Source organism: Mus caroli, unplaced genomic scaffold (assembly GCF_978045245.1).
Source record: "Mus caroli unplaced genomic scaffold, Mus_caroli_1 scaffold_4, whole genome shotgun sequence".
Classification (NCBI taxonomy): Eukaryota; Metazoa; Chordata; class Mammalia; order Rodentia; family Muridae; genus Mus; species Mus caroli.
The window spans coordinates 127,851,717-127,857,716 of record NW_028227259.1 but is presented as its reverse complement, the minus strand read 5'-3'; the positions used below and the strand labels follow the sequence as shown (position 1 = coordinate 127,857,716).

Genomic DNA, 6,000 nt, shown 5'->3' with positions numbered 1-6,000 from the left:
ACCAGTGTGGTACTTGATGAACACAGGCACTGTTCTCATGGTTGGAAGCATCCCCTAGATGTTGTTGTTGTCTAGATATCGAAGCTGTAACTATATATCTGACACTGTGTTTGCCAAAGCTGGGGTGATGTCTACGTCTGGGATCCCAGCACCTTTGGGAGGTTGAGGCAGGTCGATCGCCAGAAGTCCCAGGAGAGCTTAGGCCATAGAAAACCTTGTTTCAGCGATGGCGCAGCAGGTGGAGGTGCTTTCCTTCAAAGCTGACTACCTGAGTTAGAGCCCCTGGAACCCATACGGTGGAAAGAGTAAATCGGCTCTGACAAGTAATTCTCTGACCTCCAAACCTGGGCGTGGCCCCTGCAGATTATTGGGGTACTTCTATCTCCACTAGCTTCCAATGAGTGAGACTCAGACTATGATTTATTTATTTAGCTTTAGCACAGTTACTAGGCAAATGCCAGTATTTAGTATTTGAATGCACTGCAGCCCCAGACTAACCCCCACATGCTCCCGATAAATAAATAAAGCAAACAAGGGACTCTAGAGACAGCTTAGTGGTTAAAAGCTATTACGGTACTTAGTGATACTCTTCGTGGTACTGTTCTTATAAAGCATATGAGTTTGGTTCCCTGCTCATAACTGGGATGTAGCCTTTAATGCCAGTTCTGTGGAGATCTGATACCTATGATCGCTGAAGGCACCTACATTCATGTTCACACACAACATACGTACATATACATACGCGCACTTAAAAATAATAAAAAGAAATAGTTAAAACCAAGCAAACAAATTGAAATAAAATACCCCCCCCTTAAACACATATACACACAAAAGACAAATGTGGACGAGACCGTACTTCATAGAGGATGACCGCTTTCTGCAATAGAGGAATATCTTACTTTCTGGAATCAAAACTGCAGCAAAACTGACACCTTAAGACATATAAAGCACACTTTCTTCTTTTTTAACCTGAGCACAGGTCCCCTAAGGTTGTCTGCTTCTTTGAAATAAATATCTTGCTTCTTTGCCCTTAGGTTCTAGATCAGATCTGAATTAAACTTCAAGTTTATGACATTAATCTAGCTTAAAAAGTTCCAGGCCTGCCGTTGTCTCTCCAGAGAGTTCAGAGGTCACACGGGACAGCAAAACAGTTTCTTTAGTGTTGATGTTGAGTAATACACCTTCCTGTCTGCGGGAGGAAGTGGGGACCCTTTACCGAGAAGGAGGGAGCAAGAAGGGGTTGTGTGGCTGAACAGTGCCCTGTATTCTCCCGGAGCTGCCTGGCGTTTGGAACTAGATGATCTTCCTGCTTCTTCCTTTTAAGAGTACAAGCAAACCAGAAGCTATTTTTAACTTTTCAGAGCTGATGTAAGCTCTAAAGATAAACACTTTCCAAATAGCTCTTGGCTTGAGAAAAACGACGATCAGGCATCATTCAGTGTTATAAATGCAAAATTCAGGGTATGCACACACACACACACACACACACGTATATAATATACATGTGCACACACACACACACATGACACACATACACATATTCATATCCACACAGACTCACATGACACAGACAGACAGACAGATGACACCAGCACACACTGGTGTTTTTTGGAAAGCAAGGCTGTAGAGCAGTGTGACTTTTATTTCAGAAAGGGCTCTCACACTTCTCCTTTTGGCTTTTTGAAGCAGGGTTTCACTGTGTAGCCCCTGCTGGCCTAGAACTTATGGCTGTCCTCTTACTTTCCTCTCTCAGTTTCTGGCATCACAGGCCTGAGCCACTGCCTGGGCTGTGACTAATGGAAAGTATATTTAGCAGTGTATACACATCCACACAAGACCTCTCACGTGGGGAGGTGGTGTTGATTATCGTGACATAGCCATTACTTTTTGGAGCTGTTGGACTTCTCTGCAGGCCTTGGATATATTTTGCTTTGTTCAGTAACTACACATCCATGTAACTCTAGGGTATTTTGATCCAAGGTTGGGAAACAGCTGATAGTGTTGTTAGAGCCACATCACAACTCTCGTGGGCCACCAGTAAGGTACTTCACTCTTGCTTCTTTGTTTGCTTGTTTGTTTTCTGGTTTTTCGAGACAGGGTTTCTCTGTGTAGCCCAGGCTGTCCTAGAAAGCTTATTGTTTGCTGCTGCTGCTGCTTCTCCTGCTCCTGCTCCTCCTCCTGCTCCTCCTCCTCCTCTTCTCCTTCTTTTTAAGAAGGGTCAGTTCAGGCTGATTTTGAACTTGAATTCCTCTTGCCTCAGCCTCCTCACAATTCTGGGATAAATTACCTCTGAAAATGGAGGTAATTTACCTCCTGTGCTGGGTGTAGGTAGTCACCTTTAACATTTTTTATTGATTTTTGTGTGTATAAGCATTTTGGACATATGTATGTCAGATGGTCAGAAGAGGGTGTAGCTCCTGCAACTGGAGTTGCAGGTAGTTGTGGCTGCTTTACTGGGAACCGAACTAGGTCCCCTGAGAGCAATAGGTGCTTGTAATTGCCGAGCCATCTCTCCTGCCACTTGGGCAGTCACTTTAAATGAGAAAAAAAAAGAAAGTTGCAGGATAGTGTTAACTGATAGGACTATCTGCCCTGTGTGTAATGATTGGAATTGTTGTGTCTCTGGCACTGTCGCCAGTTAATCGTACATTTGGATGTGACTGAAACATTACATTTAACATGGAGTGCCTAGAGACAGGGTTCCAGGGCTAAGAACTTTTGTCACTCATGCAGAGGGCTGGAGTTTGGCGTCCGGCACCTAAGTTGGGCAGCTGCACCACATCTAGGGTGCATTATGCTCTTTTGGTTTCCACGTGCACCTGTACACTTATATACAGAGAGGGGGTGGTAAAGATAGTAAGAAAAAAGTAGCCGGGCGTGGTGGCGCACGCCTTTAATCCCAGCACTCGGGAGGCAGAGGCAGGCGGATTTCTGACTTCGAGGCCAGCCTGGTCTACAAAGTGAGTGCCAGGACAGCCAGGGCTACACAGAGAAACCCTGTCTTGAAAAACCAAAAAAAAAAGAAAAGAAAAAAGTAGGTCAGGTGTGGCTGAGGCGGGCAGGTCAGTGTGCATGGTAAGTTTCAGGCCATCCAGGGCTTCACTGTGAGACCCTATCTCAACAAAACACACACACACACACACACACACACTCACAAAACCACACTTGAAAACACAGAGGCCACATACTGAGCTTTTGGTCTCACAGACTGGAGGTCTGTGATACAAAAAATGTATCAAATAAAGGCAAGCTGTAGGATATCTAGCCTAGTCCACTCCCTGTGCCTGGCAGTAGGAAGGCTGGATGTGGTCTCCTGTGCTCAGCGGTAGCTAGTCTTCACAGCTATACTCGTCCTTGCCAGAGTGTCGTCGTCTCAAGAGTTCTAGATGATAGTGTTCCCTGAAGTCACCGTGTGAGCACCATCCCTGACGCTCAGGACTGCTCTCCTGCGGTAGCCTGAGGCCAGCAGCCCCGGCTTGGGCCTGTACTGACTAGCGCACTGAGTGAGGATTTCAAAAGGACCGGACCGCTGGAAGGCTGCTGACCCTGGGCTTCAGGTTTGCCTGTTAATGGGAGGGAGACTAAAGTAACCGAGATGAACTCGTGAAATAGGTGAGAAGTCTGAGATGCTGTAGACAGCTTTCATTGTGCTCGTAGACTCCTGTAATAAAGGCCTTGTATTTGAGGTGAAGGGTTAGGAAAGTTGAATAGTTTCTTCGTTCATTAATTGATCCGAGCCCCTTGAGCATCTCCTGCAGTTTCCCCTTAGACTTGATTTCTTACAGGAATCTCTGATGCTCATCCAGCCGAGCTCACTGTCCAACCCACAGGCTTTGTCCTTTGCCACCTCCTCTGCCTCCCGACTGTAACGTCCGTTTCCTTCCAGCTCACACGTGCTTTGCTTTTGCCTTGCTCTCGAAGCCTTTTCCTTGTACTCTGGTCCACCCTTTTGGCCTTCTGGGACAGTTTTGGGATGATCACATGGCTTGTTATTTCTTATAAGTGGCATTGTGTGCTTAGTTTTTTTTTGTGGGTGTGAGTCTTCTTCCCAGCCACATTGTAAGTTCCATATGTTTGTATCCGTTATATATTCTTCTGTCATCTGTGGTGAGCAGGAAGTACAATTTAAAACATATTAGGTACACCCCAGCCAGTTAGAGTAAAAATTTAGAGTTTTTTCCTTTATTTAGTGAATGTGTATTATATGTTGTAGGAAATATAAAAATGGCTAAAATGTGGTTTCTTCTGAGAGAATTTACAGTCCACACAGAGACAGCTAAACGTGCTAAATGCTGTGAAAACCACACAGACTCAGTGAGTTGTGGTTGCTGGTGCCCGTAATCCCAGCACTGTAGAAGACCACTGCCAGAGAATCGCCATGAGTTTGAGGCCAATCAGTATTCCAGTGTGACATCCTATTTCAGAAACCTAGAAACAGGGCTGATGAGATGGCTCAGATGGCACACAAGTCTGGCAAGCATCCTGAGTTCAATCCTCAGATCATACTTAAAAAGGTGAGAGAGAGAGCTAACTCTATAAAGTTGTCCTCTGACCTCCCATGTACTCACCCTGACACCTGTATCACACATACTCACACACACACACACACACACACACACACACACACACACACACACACACATACAACCAGCCTGGTTAAGCACGCATGTAATCCCAGTACTCAGGAGATGGAGGCAGGGGGATCAGAAGTTCAGTTATTCTCAGCTACATAGCAAGTCTGAGTCTATCTTGGATCCATGAGACCCTGTCATAAACAAATAGCAGACAAAATGGACAATGCACTGGAAAGAGAAGGATGGACATGTCTGCGTTGGTGAGGAGTTGAGGAGGTTTTAGAAAGCGAGTGAGTGTAGGTTTCGGCAGGTGAAGCTGAAGACTTGGAAAGCAGGGAGAACCCCTGGGAAGCCATGGAGGAGGCAGAGTCCTGAGCTGTTCTGGGGTCAGCTGTGGATGATTCCCAGGCATGCGATTGAGAAGTTGAACTTCCAATTAGTCCTTGATCAATAATTCAGTGGTGGTTCTCAGATGCTCCTGTCAGAATCACCTGAGTGGCTTATTAACCCCAGATGGCTGAGTCCCCAGGGCTTGTTGATAGGTCCGAGGTCCTCATTTCTAACAGGTTCTAGGTGCTGCTGCTACTGCTTGAGTGTGAGCACAGTGCTTGTGATAATTGCCCGTGGAGATGCCAGCAGATTTGGTGACTAGAACCCCTGGGTGTTAACGCACCGAGGTGGTGCTGCTGCTCTGTGCATACACACCGGGACTTCCAGGCTGCAGATCAGGCTATGGTATGCACAGCCCTTCCTGCAGGGTTGGAGCAGTGGTGATGCAAGCAGTAAGTGCTGAGCATGCTTTCCTGGCACCCAAGTCTTTAAAGTCTGAGCGAGAGGCACTTGGTGCTGGAGGCCCTTGGCAAGTGAAGATTTAAAACCTCTTTAACTCTTAGCTAGGTGCGGTGGTGCAGGCCTTTAATCCCAGCACCAGGGAAGCAGAGGTGGGCAATTTTTGTGAGTTTTTTTTTTGTTTGTTTGTTTTTGGTTTTGTTTTTTTTTTTTGGCTTTTTCGAGACAGGGTTTCTCTGTGTAGTCCGAGGCTGTCCTGGAACTTACTCTGTAAACCAGGCTGGCCTCGAACTCAGAAATTTGCCTGCCTCTGCCTCCCAAGTGCTGGGATTAAAGGCGTGCACCACCACGCCCGGCTATTTTTGTGAGTTTTAAACTTAGCCTTTGTCTATCTACACAGTGAGTTCCAGGATAGTCAGGGCTATACAGTGAGACCCTGTATCAAACAAAACAAAATAGCAAAACACCCCTGTAACTCTGAACAGGAAACAAAAATGAATATAGCAATATTTGGGAAACACTTTTCTTAGGGCTTCTTTGCATTCTTAAAAATTACTGAGATCTCCAGAAGCCCCCCCCCCCCCCCCCGCTTAAACCCAAACAAAACAACAGGCTCTGTGACTTTTTAAAATATATT

General features: G+C 45.9%; 1 protein-coding gene across 16 annotated transcripts in view; it reads left to right on the top strand.

The window, feature by feature from the left end:
• Clip1 (CAP-Gly domain containing linker protein 1) overlaps positions 1–6,000 on the top strand; it is a 113,394-nt gene that overhangs the window by 25,515 nt on the left and 81,879 nt on the right. The window lies entirely within an intron of this gene.